This window comes from Cupressus sempervirens, chromosome 9 (assembly GCF_028749045.1).
Source record: "Cupressus sempervirens isolate cs-2001-9-10 chromosome 9, ASM2874904v1, whole genome shotgun sequence".
NCBI lineage: Eukaryota > Viridiplantae > Streptophyta > Pinopsida > Cupressales > Cupressaceae > Cupressus > Cupressus sempervirens.
The window spans coordinates 419118517-419139578 of record NC_143126.1 but is presented as its reverse complement, the minus strand read 5'-3'; positions in this window follow the sequence as shown (position 1 = coordinate 419139578).

The following is a 21062-nucleotide window of genomic DNA, read 5'->3' as shown; positions in this document are numbered from 1 at the left end:
ATGTTGTCCAAGCTTGTTCTATATTTTGTATTTGGATTATATGGACCAAATATGAACCATCAATATAATCCAAATACCAAATGTAGAACAAGCTTGAACATCATACTGAAATTTAGCTTCTCCAATAAAACTCACTCATTAATGTGACTTGGAATAGACAACTTAACAAACCAAAACTTAAATTATGATATTTAATCCATGATTCGTATGAATTTATATTGAGACAAAAAATCTTACATGATATCAGGACAATCTAAAAAAATAGAGTATCATATCATATTTAATTTTTTTACATAGTTCATCCAAAAGAATCTATCTATTTGTATGATTCAAATGAATTGCTAAACAAATAAAATTCTAAAATATACTAATACATCCAAAATTTATATAAATTTAGAATGAAACAAAGCATACTACAGCTTCAAAAATCAGACAGTCCCATAACAAGCCACATAACATTCAAGAACATAGATAAAAGAACTATGAAAAAACACATAACCTTACTAATACATCCAAAATTTATATAAATTTAGAATGAAACAAAACATCCTATAGCTTCAAAAACAAACAGCCCCATAACAAACCACATAACAGTCAAGAACAGAGATAAAAGAACTAAGAAAAAGCACAAATATGGTGGCTCTCTCAAACAAAATACCTTTTCAGATGAAGGTATTTGGGAAAGGAAATCCGTGAGAGGTTGGTTGTACTCCTCAAAATATTGAATTGGATTTGTATAAAAAGGATTTGTGCCTACACTTTTGAGATTAATGGCAGTGAGATTAATGTCATCTCAGTTCACATAAGGGACAAAATGTTAGCACTTTAGTAATGGATTTTTAATATAGTTTGTTTCTAAATTTGATTGTGTTTATTTTTTTATCATTAACATTTTGTATCATAATCAATGATCCATTATCAAGATGAGAGGGTGAAGGAATGAATCACTAAGTGTGATTCGAAATGTTTATGATAAAACAATACACACAATTGAATCTAGAAGAACACTATATTAAAAATAGATTGTGGAAATTTGATAATGTTAAAAGAATTTTTAATTCACTTTGTAATAAAACAACCTGACAAAGCACATTGAAGCAAATAAACCTTGTAGATTTTTACCATGCATCTTCAATTAGGAAGAGGGAAACCATTGCTTCTATAATCTAGTGTAGTAGGATAAATTAATAGTTAATTTAATGATACAAAGTATTTATATTGGTAGATCTACACTGTATTTTTATTGTGCCATGTTTTTGCCAATGTTCTAGGTAATTAATTTACTCTATTTTTTTTATAAAAATAGAAAGTTTTAGGTTAACTCAATGGAGTCCACTAAAATAGACGATTAAATAATGTAGCATACATAATTCTTCTAATAGCTTGCCCAACAAAAGAAATTAGGGTGGTTGGATTTCCAAAAGATGCTTATTGATTTAATTTTGACAATTGGACCTCTAGTAGCATTCTAATATTTACAAGAGCATTTTGATTATCTTGAAGGTGTATCATTGCACAGTTGTAGCTACCTTCATATCCTGGAGTTGTAATTTATGCAAATGTTAAATCATGAGTATCTAAGGAAACATAAATGCCAAAAAAGATTGACCAAACAAAATGGAAGATAAAGCAAATAAGGAAGTTAATGGTACTAGCCGAGAATGTGGGAGTATTTAAACACGTTCAGAGCCTGTAAAATTCCATTCAATTTATTATAACAAGAGGTTGGTGAGAAAATGCATGAAACATAAATTTTTAGAATTGATTACAATATCATCAACACTAATAAAAAAACATGTAATCAATTCATCATTATTTTTTGAGTTTTCTACTTGGCAATCTAATGAAGCTAGCCTTTTTCATTTCCTATATGAATCAGGTTGGACTTACTAGTCTGGGTTGAATTGGAGTGTATGCATGTCATCTCAATCTTCACAATACATTATGCATTTCTCATGGATGTGGAGGGCCTGGTATGGGGCCTATAGGACTAAAGAAGCATTTGGTGCCATTTTTACCATCACACCCTGTGGTAAGCCCACCTATGTCTCCATCTCTTTTCCCTCCCTTTGTAGAAATGAAAGACAACTCTGATACAAATTGTAGAAACTGAGGAATACACCTTGTGGAAGGTGGATGGACAAAATAAACCAAAACTGAAAAATACTCAATCTGTTACAATAGTAATATATTTCAATAACCATTTTGTCCATATCAATAACATTACAAGATGCCTTTATTTATAGAGGCCTTAGATCATTTCTGGAAACATCTAAATTAGTCAACAAAACACAAATAGACTTTTCTAGAATTCTCTATGACTTCTAGAACTTTACCTAATCCTATTCATCTATCCAGAAATTTTTAGAATTCTCTATTATGATTTTACATTTCATTTGAGGGGAAAATTACACATTCCAACACTCCCCCCAATTTCAACCTTGAATGTCATTGCATACAAATCCAAATAAAATGCTTCACATCCGTTGATTTCTTGATGAGTAGTGTCTTCCAAGGCTATGGCCTTTAATTTTCAAAAATATCTTGCCTCATCTATCACAACCAATGACAGGATTCACTGATAACCTTGATCAAAATCATGTCTTCTTTCAACTACCCTTTGATAGCTTCATTTGTCACAAATGGTGACAGAGTTCTCCAAATAATCTTGCTCTGCAAAATAAAAATCATTTTGCTATCACAAATGATGACAAACAAATTCCTTCCTTCTTCAGCTATCCCTTGATTAGCTTATTCTGTCACAAATGGTGACAGGATTCTCCCAATTAACTTGACTCTAATTCATCTGTCACAAATGGTGACAGGATTTTCTTGCCCTGGTTCTGATTTGTCTGTCACAGATGGTGACAGGATTTTCTTACATTGGCTCCAATACCACTTATAGAAATGCAGGACAACTCTAATACAAATTGTAGAAACTAAGGAATACACCTTGTGGAAGGTGGATGGACAAAATAAACCAAAACTAAAATATACTCAATCTGCTGCAGTAGTAATATATTTCAATAACCATTTTGTCCATATCAATAACATTACAAAATGCCTCTATTTATAGAGGTCTTAGATCATTTCTGGAAATATCTAAATTAGCTGACAAAACACAAATAGACTTTTCTAGAATGACTTCCAAAACTTTACCTAATCTTATTCGTCTATCTAGGAATTTCTAAAATTCTCTATTCCAACACCCTCTCTTGTTTAGGTGTTTGGCATAACCAGTAATTTGATTACCATAACTAAGTGAACTTAATAACCACTAGTTCAAAAATCCTTTTATCAAATAAAAATGCAAAAGTTAGGTTAAATGATCCTGCTAACTAGGAGTATTCTAAGAAATAATTCCAACATTCTACCATTTTATGCATCTTATATTGGACATTGCCAATCAATAGAGAAAAAATCAAAGAAATACCTTTATTTATATCTCTTCTGTGCTAACCGGGAGTGAAACATTAGCGATCTGTCTTATGCTTTTCTCCAGGATTTTTGTATGACAGTCCATCAAGTGTAATGCATTTTATGTTGTGCGTCCTTGAAATCGAAAGCATGGATCTTATTAGTATATGATCTATATTTTAGGTGTTATGTATTTTATAGTTGCTAACAGAACAACTTTTGAATTTCATAAGGAAATAGATAGATTAAGGCATGATTTAATTTTACTAAAAATATTTGCCATGATTAATTTTGTTTAATAAAACTCAATTTTTACAACCATAGCAGACTACATGTTATTTATTTGGACTTGATGCCACTTATTTGTAGCGGTGAATGTCATACCTCTGCTAATAAGAAGTTTAGAGATTCTCGTTTCCTTGAATTGTGATGCACAGCATCTTTGCAACCTTTCCAATCTGCAAACCCAACTTCAACTTCAATCATTATATCACTAAATAGAGGAAAACATAAACAGTTAAAAATTCTCAGTCACGAGGCTTTCTATATAGACCCATACTCAGACTTGAGTAGTTTTTGAACCAGGAAACATTTCAACGATTGCTTCAATCAGAAGGTGAAAAATTAGTTTTGGAAAAACATATCAAAATATTAAGTGAATCCAATGATTCAATTGTGAGAAACGCCTTTTACATTAGGGCTGAAATTGACTGTCATAGAAATCTGTGACTTCAAATCTTGCAGACAATTTTACCAAAGATCAAGATCAAAAGAAAATGATCCAAGACTTTACTCCACTCTAAAACAAATTGCTTGGAAAAAACAAACCAATTGCGATTTATAGCAGATACAAGAAAACTTCATCCGATCCTTTCACTGAATTGATTTGTTTTCCCCAAAACAAAAGCAAGGAATTTACCCTTTTCACATATCGATTACAATCAAATCAAATTCTTGAATATAATTTGAGGCTTCATACTCTTTAACCAATATTAATTTGGTCTAAGATTTTATGTTGGTCTATGAAATAGAAGAACCAAAACAAAACTTGGAATCAAACATTCAACATTTGATACAGAGCTTTGAAACAGTTCAGCTGATATGCAATTTCTTGAATCAAAACTTTGGAATGTAACATTGGAAAAACCCATATCAAAGAATTCCAATCACCAAATCAGGTTTCAAATTCAAAAAAACATCAAATTAGTCGATAACCCTTGCCATGCAAGATTTTGATTCAACCAACAAACAAGAAACCATTTCCTTCCAATTTCTTGTAAACAAGATTAATATCATCTTTATCGTTGATACGTATATTACATGGGAACATAAAACAAATAATTTCATTACATCCTTCTCCATACTAAGATCTTTTGGTATGTTATTCCCTGCAGGGCAGCCAGAGGTATTGTCATTTCAACTACACCGATATTCCCCTATACTGCACTATAACCCCAATCATTTATGGTTTCCATAGATAGTTACAAAACAATTCATAATACATTAGTTACAAAAATGACTTATAAAATTCCTTATGACCACAATTGATACATCTTGAAAATTTTCAATGTTGTACTTTTACAACTCTAATATGACATTATGTTGAAAATTTATATCATTTTTGCATAGGACTTTAATAGATGGTTTTTATTATTAAAATAAATGAGTTTCTAGTGACATCTCTATACCAAATTGGGAAATTCTCATCAAATTTACAATAGTTTAAAGCATATGATTATTCTAGTTTGCAGAAAAAGAATAAGCTCTAAGAAACTAACAATGACAAGTACCAGTAAGTGGAATTCTTGCTTCTAAAGGAAATCTATAACCACTTGGTATGATATCAATTGTACACCATGGAGCTTAGCCATGATCCTACCAATATCTTTTTCATATATTATAATCATGGGTTCAAATGGACTTACTAATGCATCAAAAATTTCCATTCTGAATGCAAACTATATGGTTAAGTACCTAGATGTATCATATTCTACACTTTTCTTACCTAATCATTTTTTCTTCAATATCTCCACTCAACTATGTTTAGTTGTTTCTATAGGATCACTATCCTCTACTTTTAGAGGAGAAAATGGAACATGTGTCAACAAATTCATTATTGATTTAAGGCATTTCAAGGTGCATATTAGTTCTAGTCATCTTATGTTTGAGTTATTTCTATGATTTATATGGTTTTAAACATAAGACGATTTGGCATAAGGAATTCATGTTTTCCCATTTCCTTTCGCATTTGAGAGAGTTCTTCACTAAATTAGTATAGGGAAGCAAAAGATAACGATAAGAACAAGAGTCCTATATGAATGATGTCAAATTTTGACAAATGGTCACTATTGTATTGAAAGCTTACACAAGGAAAGACGTCTATAATAATCTTATATAACCAATCTACATTCATTTTCTTTCTTGTATCTTGATTGGAGATGTTATCCAACATATATATCTGTTGGAATACAACTAGGATATAATGCTAAACAACTTATGGAATATGGATCCATGCACCTTCTATGCCATGGCCAATGCTAAGGACATTGATGATTACCCCAGTGGAAAGTGAAAGTATGGTATGCATATTTGTTTTGTATCTTTGGTTCATAAGAATGTACAATGGGTGATGGATGAGGTGCAGTTGCAATGAGATGAACTATTTTATTTTTATTTTTCGTTTTCTTGAACTACAAGCATGGATGGATAGGTTTTGTAAAGCACTCATTTCAATCAGAAAAGAGATTATGGAAATTGAGAATGGGGAAATTAACATAAACAACAATGTTCTCAAAGTAAGGCCAATTAAAGCATTGAAATTCAAAGTATATTGATAAGTGAATTTTGTGGCTTCATTGATGCAAAAGACCATATTTTATTATAAGTTGTACATCTTACATTGTATGCAATTCATTAGCAATTATTAATGAAAAATAAATAGTACTTTTTATAAATCTTTTGCACCATAAATATCACAGTGGATTTGACTGCATGGGAATTTTAGAGCAGACCCATGATATATTTTAGGAACATATGATAGATATATGTAAATATTAGAAGATATCCAATTAACTATCACATGAAAGTGTCTTTGTATGAATATCTTTAAGAGGTTAATAACATCTCAAAGAGAAAGAGGGAACCTTCACATGGTGGCCACTAAAGTATTTGGAAAAAATGACATAGTTGATCAATGTGTTTATAATATGGTATTTGTTCGACAATTTGGCTCATTATGCTATATTACAATATTTTACATGTGTTTTTAAAATATTTTAATTATCAAGGTGCATTTGAAAGAGTTTGAAACTCTTAGACAATTTTGACATTTTTTAATCATACTTACATATTTACTCTTCAAACTATATATATATATATATATATATATATATATATATATACATATATATATATGTATATATATATATACATATATATATATATGTATATATATATATATACATATATATATATATATATATACATATATATATATATGTATATATACATATATATATATGTATATATATATATACATATATATATATATGTATATATATATATACATATATATATATATGTATATATATATATACATATATATATGTATATATATATATACATATATATATATATGTATATATATATATACATATATATATATATGTATATATATATATATATATATATATGTATATATATATATATATATATATATGTATATAGTACTAAAAAAATTATCGTAGGTTACCTTTTTAATAATCATGATATTGAATCAATCTTTTAATTTTAGTGTTGTTCATGTGTAATAGTTTCATTTTCTTTAGTGTTTTAGTTCAACTTTAATATATTTTTTCTTATTTTAAAATTTATGCTATTAAATAAATTTTTCATTTCATAACTATATTTATTATTTATTAATGGAAATGAATAAATAAATGACCAAATTAACTATCAAATAAATGTTAGTCAATTAACGAATCAACTACCAAATATACTACCAAACATAGTGCCAAATCAAATACCAAATATACTATCAAATTAACTACCAAATATACTACCAAATCAATCACCAAACTAACTACTAAATATATTACCAAATTAACTACCAAATATAGTATCAAATCAATGATTAATATAGTCTAGTCATAAATTTGGTTGTGAGATAAATGTCTGGCAATAAACTACTAATGGTCACGTGATCAAAATTAGTCATATATCTACAATTTCTAGTAGTTTATTTAGTCATATATTTTTGTTTTTGTACTAGTGTTCCCATCCTTCAATGGATATTCAATAGTTTTTAATCTTTTTAAATCAACTAGTTGTTGTCCAAAAGCAATCTAAGAATTTCCATGCAATCATTCATCTAACAAAGAAAGATTGCTACACATATCACATGTACCAGAAAGACATACATTAAAAAGAAAATATTGGTCATTAGGTGGCTTACAAAACAAACCTAATATGAAATTCTTTATAGTTTGATGTGGTATTTTATACCACATTCCTGCAACATTTATTTACTATGCATGGTACCATGTATAGATCGAAATACATCATAATGGTAACAAAATTGAACATGATTTTTACAACAACATGTGATTCTTTCCTTGTTAATTCTTACATAACATGGTTTACACTTTTCAAAAGATCTTTAAAAATAGTAATAGTTAACACCTTATCATCTAAAAATTTTCTCAACAATTTAGTTTGAGTCATGTCCAAAAGGTTTTTAGGATGTGGATCACATATTTTTGAGCCAACTCTCAATTTAAGAACATGCCTTGAATTAGGTAATACTCTTGTATTATCATGCCAAAACATTTCAACCAAAATTTTGACTTCACTAGTAAGTTTCATATCAAATCTCAAGAGTCTACCATACTAGAAGTCCACAAACTATTTGATGGATCACATTCAATGTTAACCTTTCTCTTTACAACTCTTTCTAAAGTCTTACGACTCGCATTAAGATATCTTTTAAGATCTGATTGAAAAAATCATTGTTGAGAAAGATTGAAAGAGGAAGATTGTTGAAGAAGACTAAGTGTTTCAATCATTGTTTTGTCACTGATGTCAAACTTGTTATTTGTTGGTAAGACAATTGCTTATAAGATTCAATTACTATCACTTAGTTGATTGATGAAGAGGATTTGATCAAAAGATGTAACAACATCACCTAGAGGAAAGGTTGAGTTATGATTATGTAATGAAGTACAAGGATCAGTTAAGATAGTGATGATATGATGTATTGATAATCTACTTAAGATTACAAAGGCTAGTTACACTTAGAAAGTTTAGAAGAACAAGTAACACAAAGTTTGTATTCCGAGTTTGACCAAGTGGATAGTAGGTGCCGAGAACATAAAAAATAGTTGGAGCCAAGTAAAAGTTCATTCTAGTGTATGTCGAGCAAAATAGTTGATGTCGAGTAAAGTTTAGTTGATGCTGAGCACCAATAAACTTTAGTTCATGTTGAGTAATTTCACAGTGGATGCTAAGAAACTTAGTATGTGTCAAGCATCAGAAGGTTGATAATGTCGAGCTACTACATTATTTAAAAGATCAAAGATTCGATGAATCTGAGCTGACAAGTTTATTTTCTTGGATTTTGTGAACCAGGTGGAAGATAAGATTGATGAGCTGGTGGCACAAAAATTTGAGGTAAACCATTTTTAGGTGAATTCAAAGTGGATTCTAGGAGAAGTTTCTAGAAGAGATATGATATATGAGATAGATACATTGTATCCTACCTAATCCATCTTAACCCTAAATTGGACGATAAAGAATGAGCGAAAAAATATCTTAATTTCCTATTTATAGGGATGGTTGGTCATGAAGCAAGGTTGTCATGTGCAACAACCTAAGAAAGACAAGGAGTCAAGGGTTTTGCTTCATCAAGTGACCTAAGAGAATAGTCTACAATGGCATGTTAAGCAAGAAGGCTTAAGGAGATGAATGCTTGAAGGGTGAACAAGCTATTAGAGCTGCAAGTATGAAGGCCAAGCAGAATTGAGGACTAAATAGATATCTATAATCTGCAAGAGAATTTGTAGGTTGTATCATATCAAAGCCTTATTGTTACTCTCTAACAATTGTATCAGTCTAGGGTAAATCCTTTGGATTAAGATTGACCTAATAGTCATTTGTAAATCCTTTAACTGGGTGACATTCCAAAACTGACAAGGTTCACTTCTAACAGGATGATTGAAATCTTTTAACAGGGTCACATTTAATAGTGTGTATTGTAACCTTTAACAGGGTCTGCCTTTCATGGGGCATCACTTCAGAAGAGTGAAAAAGAGTAGCATGTTATTGGTGGTTTTTCCCAAATTGAGTTTTCAGATAAATCATTGTGTCAAGTGTGTTGATGAATCTGTTATGTTTCATACTTTGCATTTATGCAAGTTGATTTGACAGTAACCTACAAGTTTCAGTGATTGCATAATCTTTTGGATACATGCATGAGTATAAATATTTTATGGGTTCACTAAGCTGTGAAAAGTTTTATTTATACATTTGGACCTTGGATAACTGATTCACCCCCCTCCCCCCTCTCAATTATTCTAAAGTATTCCAACAATATCCACTAATGTTACTAATCAATCTTTTGTCAATAGTTGATTTGTTAACTTAAGTTGTTGTTATTGCTCATCGTGTTGCATTATTATCTTTAGAGTGACTTCTATTTCCAATAACATCAAAGGCACTAGCAATAGTGGATGAAACTTCTTTTAAAGACTCATTTTTATTAATGGGTTTTGCATACATTCCTAACCTTTTTCATTACTTTTCACATTTAGACATTTTAATTAGTTGCAACATCAACTGACATTGAAACCTAGTTTTCTTATTATAAAAAAAATGTCTATATAATCTATTAGCATGTGTCCTAATCTATCTCCATGAAACCAATCCATGAAGATTATCTAGCACATCATTAGAAAAATGAAATTTATGTTCACGCACTTCAGTATCATTTAAACATGTTTGTTTAGTACTTGGTGTTTCCATGTCTACATTCATACCATTATTGTTTTCAATTGGCATTTCATTTTCAGTATTTTTTAGAATTTGAATCTCATTTTCATTTTTTCTTGGTATTGCTTTTGGGGCTTGCATTTCCATTGGATTTTTTTGTGCATGATCATTTGACAATATATTCTCATGAAGAAAACTTAAATCATTTAAATCGTAACTTGCTTCTAGAAAATCACCAATTTCATCATGAGAAAAAAATTGAGGGTTTGGAGACATGCTTGTATTGAATGTTTGATTAGAATATGCACCTAAATCTCCTTGTATTGGGTTCTCTTCTTCAACCTCTTCATCCATCGTGGTATCCTCAATGTCTTTATCTTTCGAAATAATATTTGAAATTGAAGACCCAACATTTCTCAACTCTCTAATTCTTTATCTTTTCTCTTGTTGACGTTGTGCTTCATTCTCTTTGTTTGTTGCAATCTCCTCATTTTTTAGAAGTTTTATTTTCTTCTTTCTTCATTGTTTTGATCTCATGTTTGCACCAATTTTGAATTCAAATCAATAGCTTGCAAATTGTAGAAGATGACAAGGAAATAGAATAATTGTGACAAAAATTCATTGTTGTGGCTCAAAACTATCAATCAATCATTACAATGATTGATAAGTGCTATGTGGGTCATCTTTTGGGGCCTAACAAGTACTTGACAATCAGGCACTTGATTTTTAAACAATCGCATACCTGATTCTAAATCGAGCACCCAATATTTAAAGAATTGAGTAACTGATTCTAAATCAGGCACCCAATTTGTAAATAATTGAGTACCCAAATATTTAAATATTGGGTTCCCAATTATTTAAATATTGGGTGCTCGAGTCATACAATGGCTTAATTCAAATGGGCACCCAATTTTTGAATTGAAAATCAGGTGCCTGATTCTAATGCCATGGGTGCGAATTTCCCTTTGGCATCAAGTTTTGCCTTGGAGAAAGGTGTGGTATAGACTTGGTGGGACCAAGCATGTGCCTTTATGTATCAAATTTTGACTAAGACAATTAATCAACAAGTTCAAGGATTGTCGTAATTTTTATATGGTCTTCTCTAATGAATTTTTGGACAAAACGATAACCCACTATAAAGTCTTACTATTCTAATTTCAAATATGTATATTTCATAGTGTTATGAGTTCATTTGCTATTTTTGTATTATTTATTAATCAAAAGTGTCTCTTAAACATAAAATAGTGAGATTCACTAAAACTTTAATAACTTTTTTAATTTTTTATATTTCTTAAATTAACTTACATGTCATTAATCTTCACACAATTCTTTTGAAGTTTTAAAAAAAAATCTAGTAAAGTTATATTTTGATTAAATTATGGTATTCGTACACAAGAGGTTTTAGAAATTAGCTTAATCATCAATTAAAATTTAATAATAATTAAATATTCATTAAATAATTAAATAAAATTATTCTCATTAGTCTTTGGTGTGTTAGGCAACTTATTTTAAAAGGATTTACAAAAATTCATTTAGTTGTGTCAAATTATGGTGTTTGTACACAAGTGTGGTATGGCCCTGAAATAGGCATTTTGAAAAAGTGGTTTTTAAAGATCCATACCAAAAAAATAATCTATCATATGGGTATACAAATAAATTACATATTCATAAAGGAGATTCCAGGCACTACAATTTTTGTTTTTGAAGTTTTTTTTATATTTAACATCTAAATGTCTCAAATTTTGGCATCAATTGACAATATATTTCAAAAACAGGAAAAACACTTCTACTTTTTGGCCAAAAGTGAGACCTAGCTTTTTGCACTAACTAGAACTCATGTTGGACTAATAAGAAAAACTCAAGAAAGAGGCTTTAGATCATGATGTGTAAAATTATGGGAAGATGGAGAAGAAAGCTTGCGAGAAATAAGAGATTGAAATATGTGTGTTTATGGTAGAACAAGATTATTATTTTGATTTTGAAAGGAATATGCAAGATCTAAATTTAATGAAAAAATAATGAGGGGATGGGTTAAAGTAGATGCTACTTATATTCAATTTCTTGAAGTTGGCCCCTCTCAATTACTCTTAGAGTTTAGAGTTGAGATTGTTGAAAACTACAATTGGAACAATTGTTTTATTGCCATTGATGTCAAACCTTATTGGTAAGAAAGTTTTCTATCTACATAGAGTTTCATATCAAAATTATTGATTAAGAGGATTTGAGAAGAATGACATAGCAAAAGGACCTAGAGGTAAGATTGAGTATTGAGAAACTACAATGAGCACTTGATCAGTTGGACTTTGACCGAGTATCAATTGTTAAAGTTTTAGTTAATTCGAATGCCTTTATCCTTTATATGTTTATGTTCATCATATATTAGATATAATTTATATATGTAAGCTTATTATTATTTGGGAGAAATATATATATATATATATATATATATATATATATATATATATATATATATATATATATTGTATGTATGTGTGTGTGTGTGTGTGTGTGTGTGTGTGTGTGTGTGTGTGTGTGTATGAATAAATTAATATATTATGATTATATTAAGTATCTCATTATTGAACATGTCCTATGCTCAATATAAATCAATATAAATGTGAGAGGAAGTTGCATTTGAAAAATGTTAAAATTTTACAAGTTACATCATATTTGGTAAACCTGGGAATAATAACATGGTATCAGAGCATGTTTATTACCTAGTTTGCGAAGTAACATTGATAGCTATGAGGGAAATATTTTGTGAGGGACAAGAAACAAAAATAATTGTGGATCAAGAAACAAGAAAATTTGTGGATAAGAAATGAAGAGAAACAAAGAGTTTTTAAAGAAGTAAAATGTCATTGGATATAACCAATGATGAGTTGACTCTTGATAGCAGAATTCATATTCTGGGGCAGCAATCAAACATTATTCATCTATGGTTATTGCAAATTATATTCGAGCAGTATAGATGATGTTTATTTTTTCTCTTACTCTCTATATTGGCATAATGCAAATTTTTGTCTATAATAGAAGTACAAGTCACAACATTGTTTTCTTCAGACATGGCTATCCTCCCTACAAACTGTATAGTTGACCAATTTTCAAAAAATTGAAAACATCATGGATTTTTATGAAAATTTCAGCATTTGATCTTCATGATCTGCATAGTTTGTAGTCAAAAACAACAAAAATTTTGGAAATAAATCACTATGTTTTCATTAATCTGGAAAAAAAATTGACTTTATTTTGTATTTAGTGTATTTTGTCTCGAGATTACCCAATTTCTTCTAGCAATGGTTGTTTTTATTATTATTTTTGTGTGCATTTGTATTCATCGAAATGATTATGAATATCAATTACTATTTATACTAGCATTGTGTTCTATTTCTCCTAATGTGGACAGTTATAGTGTAAATCATGTAATAAGTATTCATACAAATTAGAATGACATGGAGAGTTAATGTTCATTAACCATCGATGAAAGTCTCTAATGATATTGGCTTGAGTGAATGATGATCCTTGTGTAGGCACTCACTCACATGTAATATAATATCGAATAGTGATCATTGTGGATCAATGTGAATGACTTGCACCATAGAGGCTTATACTTAGAATGTCTATGAAATATTTTAGATTTGTCTTTAAATAGCTCCAAAAAGATAAACAAGTAAAGACTCTCTTACTTCATCGAGAAGTGTCATCTTCTCTTACTTCATTGAGTGCCCTTTTGGGCTGTTTAGCAGACTAGTTGATGCAAGCAAAAAATATTCATCCACTTGGACATGTTTGTACTACTTGTAGAAGTATATGTAGAGGCCCCCAAAGAAATTTTGATGTAGCATAGGATGGCCATGATGCCAAGGACACTAATTTTGATGATGACGTGTGCATTACTCATGGTGGTGGTAGTGATGCTATTGATGTGTCATCATTTTTTGACCTTCTTTGTTTCGATTTCAAAATAAAAAATTGGTTCAACACATTTCTTCAAATGAGATCTTGCAAAATAATTTATTTATTTTAAAACACAATTTGAAATGATAATAAAAGCATAAATTAATAAAACCTATATGTATTATGTAAATATGTGTAATGTATGTACTCACTATGTGTAATTGTACAAGATTTTGATGTTGGATCCACTTTGAAGATTTAATTTGCATAAGTTGTCTTTGAAACCTAAATAAAAGGCATATATAAGTTCTCTAATTTGATATTAACAACGCATACATACATTTAAATTATATTGTACATATATAAAAAGAGCACAATAAATAAAAATACCTACATGTGTGTATTTTGTAGTCATCCCACTATACCATCTACATCCTCTCTCTTTTGCAATGCATCTATGATTGTCTCATGCTCATCCATTGAAATTGTCCATATTACCTTATTGGTGGGTCTCCCTTTTTATCTTTTTGATTTGATATTCATTGCCACAACCAAATGAGAATAATGTAAAATCTTCTTTTCTAATTGAAAGTCTTCAAATGTTGGTAAACCATTTTTTCTTGTTAGGTATGTACGTAGCTAGGTGCCAGCTACAATGGCAAACCCAATTGGATACTCAAAACCATCATCATCTACTTGATGACATATCAATTTTTTCTTAGGTTCCACACATCTAGCTAGCCAATACTCAGTATGTTCATCACTATCATTAAGTGCAATAATAGCATAAACATGTCCTACAAGATAAGATAAAGTACATAAATAATTTAATCACATGTGTATATAAATAAATAATATATTAATGACATGTACTTGAATTATATTAATGACATGCACATAAATAAATAATATACATTCAAGCATTATCACAACAAAATTTAATTAAATTGTGCATACCAAGTTGTGTGAGGTCTGAAATACAACCATAGTCTTCTGATGTAAATGTAATATTTGAGCCTTCATTTACTATATCATCTTGAAAATGTGTGGCAGTAGTTGCTAATGATTTATGTTGCCAATCTTCAACCCATTCTATATTTTCACATTCTTTCCATTCACCTACAAGAAAAAAGTGGCAAAAACAAGCAAGCTCCCTAGTCCATATAGTCCAAGTTTGAGAATATGAAATCCTAAATGAATGCCATTTAGCTAACCTGCTAATTGCCTCACAATCATATCTTGAAAGGATATTATTCTCTTCAACTAGGTAGAAGAAACATCATATTGTAGAGTTCTAACTTGATCCTATGTATAAATATTTGTTACATCATTCCACAATCTCATGTGCATTTTTGAATTTCACTTTTTCCTCAAATTTTAATTGATCTCTACAAAGGGCTCTCTTCATGCATGCACCAGCACCGTCATGTTCTCCTTTACCATGTCCAGCCTCAAAAAAACCTCCACACATGTGGGATATTAGTTTTCCTATGTTTCCTACTCAACCAATAGAACATTCTAGAATTCTTGAATTGTCATGTAATTTGTCTCTCTCTTAAATTGTCAAAAAAGACCTTGAAACAATATTGGACAAACTAAGATGAATGAATTTTATCATAACTCATATAGAAATGGTACTCTCAATATTTTTTGATCCTCTTTTAACTATCAAGTTCATGCCTCTAAACTATATGAACAAAAATTGCTACTTGTACTTAATTGTAATATTGTGCTTATGCCTCATCTTGCGATGCAAGAGTGTAGTTCTCTGCAAAGTCAACAACTGAAAGTATAATACCAGTTGGAAATATATTCTTACATATGTGAAATTTTTCATCAAGCCATCTAGCAAATTGAGAGTATTTAACATATTTTGGTATGATCACACTCTTAAACTCATCCATAAATGCATGACAACTAATGTTATCTCTAAGTAGATCACACCTTATTCCAATATTCCCATCCTTCAATGGATATTCAATAATTTTGAATCTTTTTACATCAACTAGTTGTTATCCAAAAGTAGTCTAAGAATTTCCATGCAAACATTCATCTAACAAAGAAAGATTGCTACACATATCGCATGTACCAGAAAGACATGCATTGAAAATAAAATATTGGTTAGTAAGTGGCTTACAAAAAAAACCTAATATGAAATCCTTTATAGTTTGAGGTGGTTTTTTTATACCACATCCCTGTAACATTTCTTTACTATGCATGGTACCATGTCTAGATTGAAATACATCATAATGTTAACGAAATTGAACATGATTTTTACAACATGTGATTCCTTCCTTGTTAATCCTTACATGCCATGGTTTACACTTTTCAAAAGAACTTTGACTAATGGTAATAGTTAACACAGGTTATCATCTAAAAATGTTCTCAACAATTTAGTTTGAGTCATGTCCAAAAGGTGTTTAGGATGTGGATTATGTATTTTTTAGCCAACTCTCAATTTAAGAACATCTCTTGAATTAGGTGATACTCTTAAATTATCATGTCAAAAAATTTGAACCAAATTTTTGACTTCACTAGTAAGTTTCATATCAGATCTTGGGAGTCTACCATGCTAAAAGTCCACAGGCTATTTGATAGATCACATTTAAAGTTAACCTTTCACTTTATAGCTCTTTCTAAATTATTACAACTCATATTAAGATATCCAATAATGTTACTAATAAATCTTTTGTTAGTAGTTGTTATTGCTCATCATGTTACATTCTTATCTTTAGAGCGACTTCTCTTTTTTATAACATCAAAGGCACTAGCAATAGTGGATACAACTTATTTTAAAGACTCATTTTTATTATTGGATTTTGCATACATTCCTAACCTTTTTCATTACTTTTCATATTTTAGACATTTTTATTAGTTACAATATCAACTAACATTGAAACCCAAATTTCTTATTATAAAAAAAATGTCTATATAACCCATCAGCATGTGTCCTAATCTGTCTCCACGAAAATAATCCATGAAGATTATCTAGCACTTCATTAAAAGAATAAAAAATTATGTTCATGCACTTCAGTATCATTCAAACATGTTTTTTTAGTACTTGGTGTTTCCATGTCTACATCCATAACATTATTATTTTCAATTGGCATTTCATTTTCAATGTTATTTGGAATTTGAACCTCATTTTCATTTTTTCTTGGTATTGCTTTTGGAGCTTTCATTTCCATTGGAGTTTGTTGTGCACGATCATTTGACAATTCATTATCATGAAGAAAATCTAAATCATTTAAATCATAACCTACTTCTACAAAATCAGTGTCAATTTCATCATGAGAAAAAACTCGAGGGTTTGGGGACATACCTATATTGAATGTTTGATTAGAATGTACACCTAAATCTCCTTGTAATGGGGTATCTTCTTCAGCCTCTTCATCCATTGTGGTATCCTCAGTGTCTTTCTCTTCTGAAATAATATTTGAAATTGAAGACCCAACATTGCTCAATTCTTTAACTCTTTGTCTTCTCTCTCATTGACATTGTGCTTCATTCTCTTTGTTTGTTGCAATCTCCTCACTTGTCAATTCTTTTATTTTCTTCTTTCTTCATTTTTTTAGTCTCATGTTTGCACTAGTTTTGAATTCAGATCAATAGCTTGCAAATTCTAGAAGATGACAAGAAAATAGAATAATTGTGACCAAAAGTTATTATTGCAACTCAAAAATGCCAATCAATCATTAACTGGTTGATAAGTGTTTTTTGGGTCATCTTTTGGGGCCTAACAAGTACTTGACAATTAGGCACCTAATTTTTAAGCAATCGTGTACCTGATTCTAAATGGGGCACCCAATATTTAAAGAATTGGGTACCTGATTCTAAATCGGGGACCTGCTTTGCAAATAATTGGGTACCCAATTATTTAAATATTAGGTACCCAATTCATACAATGGCTAAATTCAAATCGAGCACCCAATTTTTGAATTGAAAATCGGGTCTCCAATAATAATGCCATGGGTGGGAATTTCCCTTTGGCATAAGGTTTTTCCTTGGGGAAATGCATGGTATAGGCTTGGTGGGACCATGCATCTGCCTTTATTTATCAAATTTTGACTAAGGCAATTAATCGACAATTTCAGAGATTGTAGTAATTTTATATAGTCTTCTCCATTGAATTTTTTGACAAAATGAAAATCCACTATAAGTCTTACTATTCTGATTTCAAAAATGAAAATTTTATAGTGTTATGAGTTCATTTTCTATTTATGCATTATTTATTAATAAAAAGTGTCTATTAAACATAAAATAGTGAGATTCACTAAAACTTTAATAACTTTTTTAATTTTTCATATTTCTTAAATTAATTTACATGTCATCAATCTTTACACAATTCTCTTGAAGTTTTAAAAAAAAAAATTTTAAGTTAAATTTTGATTAAATTATGGTGTCCGTACACAAGAGGTTTTAGAAATTAGCTTAATCGTCAATTAAAAATTAATAAAAATAAAATATTCATTAAATAATTTTAAAAAATTACTCCCATCAATCTTTGGTGTGTCAGGTAACTTCTTTTTAAAATATTTACAAAAATTCATTTAATTGTCTCAAATTATGGTGTTTGTACACGAGTGTAGTATTGTCCTGAAACAGACATTTTCAAAAAGTGGTTTTAAAGATCCATACCAAAAAAATAATCTATCATATGGGTAGGAAAATTACATATTCAAAAAAGAGATTCCTACCACTACAATTTTTATTTCTAAAATTTTTTTTTATATTTCATCTCTAAATACCTCAAATTTTGGCATCAATTGACAATATATTTCAAAACTAGGAAAAACACTTCCACCTTTTGGTCAAAAGTGAGACCCAACTTCTTGTATTGACCAGAACTCATGTTGGACTAATAAGAAAAACTCAAGAAAGAGGCCTTAGATCATGATGTGTAAAATTGTGGGAAGATAGAGAAGAAAGCCTATGATAAATAGGAGATTGAAATATGTTTGTTTATGGTAGAACAAGATTGTTATTTTTATTTTGAAGGGAATATGCAAGATCTAAATTTAATGAAAAAAATAATAAGGGAATGGGTTAAAGTAGTTGCTACTTATATTTAATTTCTTGAAGTTGGCCCGTCTCATTTATTCTTAGAGTTTAGAGCTAAGATTATTGAAAACTACAATTGGAACAATTGTTTTCTTGTCATTGATGTCAAAACTTATTGGTAAGAAAGTTTTCTATCTGAGTAGAGTTTCATATCAAGATAATTGATGAAGAGGATTTGATTAGAATGGCATAACAAAAGGACTTAGAGGTAAGATTGAGTAATGAGAAACTACAATGGGCATTTGATCAGTTGGGCTTTGATAAGATAAACTGATTGTTTAATCATATTACAAGTGAAAAAGATAGTTGTACTAAAGCCTAGAAGAAGTGATCAAAGAATGACCAAATGTGTATGCTTGACCAAGCAAAAGAGTAGAAGATTAAGGAACTTGAAGTTTATGTCAAGTGATGCTAGAGTTGACCTAGTGACAGTATAAGCCAAAAAAAAATATAGTGTCAATTGAACATCAATATTGACCAGATACCAATTGTTAAAGTTTTAGTCAATTTGGATGCCTTTATCCTTTATATGTATCTGTTCATCATATATTAAATATAATTTATATATCTAAGTTTATTATTATTTGAGAGAATATATATATATATATATATATATATATATATATATATATAAAGTATCTCATTATCGAACATGTCTTATTAGAGCAGGTTTGTTACCCAATCTGCTAAGTAACATTGATAGCCATGAGGGAAAATTTGGTGAGAGACAAGAAACAAGAAAATTTGTGGATAAGAAATGAAGAGAAACAGAGAGTTTATAAATGAGTACAATGTTGTTGGATATAACCAACGATGAGTTAGACTCTTGATAGCGGAATTCATATTCTAGGGCAGCCATCAAATATTATTCATTTCTGGTTATTGCGAGTTATATTCAAGTAGTACATATGATATTTATTTTTTCTCCTACTCTTTGTATTGGCATAATGCAAATTTTTGTCTATAACAGAAGTATAGGTCACAACATTGTTTTATCTTTCCTACAAATTGTACAGTTGACCAATTTGCAAAAAATTGAAAACATCATGAATTTTTCTGAAAATTTCAGCATTTGATTCTCATGATCTGCATAGTTTGTAGTCAAAAACAACAACAAATTTTGAAATTACTCGCTAAACTTTAGTTAATATGAAAGAAAAAAAACTGCCTTTATTTTTTTTTTAGTGCATTTTATCCAAGAGATTTCTCATTTTCTTCTCGCACTGGTGGGTTTTATTATTATTTTCGTGTGCATTTGTATTCACCGAAATGATTATGAATATCGATTACTATTTATACTGGCATCGTGTTCTATTTCTCCTGACGTAGACGGTTACAGCGTAAATCATGTAATAAGTATTCATAGAAGTCAGAATAACATGGAGAGTTAACGTTCATTAACCATCGATGAAAGGCTCTAATGACATTGGCTTGAGTGAATGATGATCCCTGTGTATGATGATCCCTGTGTAGGCACTCACTCACATGTAATGTGATATCGAATAGTGGTCATTGTGGATCGATGTGAATGACTTGCACCATAGAGGCTTATACTTAGAATGTCTATGAAATATTTTAGATTTGTCTGTAATAAGTCCCCGTTTGGTTACGGGAATACCGGGCGCGGAATAGGGTTTTCAGCGCCAAAATCGGGTTATGGAAGAAAACGGTGGCGTTTGGTTCATCAAACGCATAACCTGGTT